Below are 709 nucleotides of genomic sequence, written 5' to 3'. Positions count from 1 at the left end.
GAACACTACAGCAGATCCTGCACTTTGCACCTGAGGACCTGCCAGCGCCTCGCAGATGAGGGGGTGAAACCCAGGTATACAGAGTGTTAAGGTCCAAACTTTTCCAGCTGGTTTCCAACACTCAGTTTTGGCCACTCCAGGAGGTGCTGAGCATCAGCAATGCCAGGCAAAGCCCTGAGGAGCTGTGGGTGCTCAGAACCTCCAGCATGGAGCCTCTGGGCTGGATGTGTCCCGTGCCATGGGGCAGACTGGGAGGATGAAATGATGAATTACTTGTCTTGGCTGAGGGCAGCACAGTGAGTCAGTGGCAGAGGATGAGTACCACTCCCAGCCCCATACCTTCCTTTTCTTTCCCTCTGCTTGTCACACACAGCGACTCGAAGGAGACAGGAGCTGCAGCACGAGACTGTGCTCTGTCATTCCGTTTGCTCACCCCTGGTGGGCTCCCAACCGGCACCGGCTACCGGCCTCTCCTCTGAACAAGGGTGCTGCAGACCCCCAGCGCTACAGGAATGAGGGCAAGGAGGAGCTGACTGCAAGCTGGTGGCAAGTGAACTCTTGCCATGGCTTTCAAGGAGGAGGAGGAGAGGAAGGAAAGCAGCAGTTCCTTAGTCTGAGCAGTAACAGCTCTGCAGAAGCCAGCCAGACTTGTGGTCCAATCCGAGGAGTGAGAAATGGCATGCCCTTGAAATCCTCCCCTGTTGCAAAG

Source organism: Apaloderma vittatum, unplaced genomic scaffold (assembly GCF_000703405.1).
Source record: "Apaloderma vittatum isolate BGI_N311 unplaced genomic scaffold, ASM70340v1 scaffold6433, whole genome shotgun sequence".
Lineage (NCBI taxonomy): Eukaryota > Metazoa > Chordata > Aves > Trogoniformes > Trogonidae > Apaloderma > Apaloderma vittatum.
Note: the sequence above shows the minus strand (reverse complement) of the source record.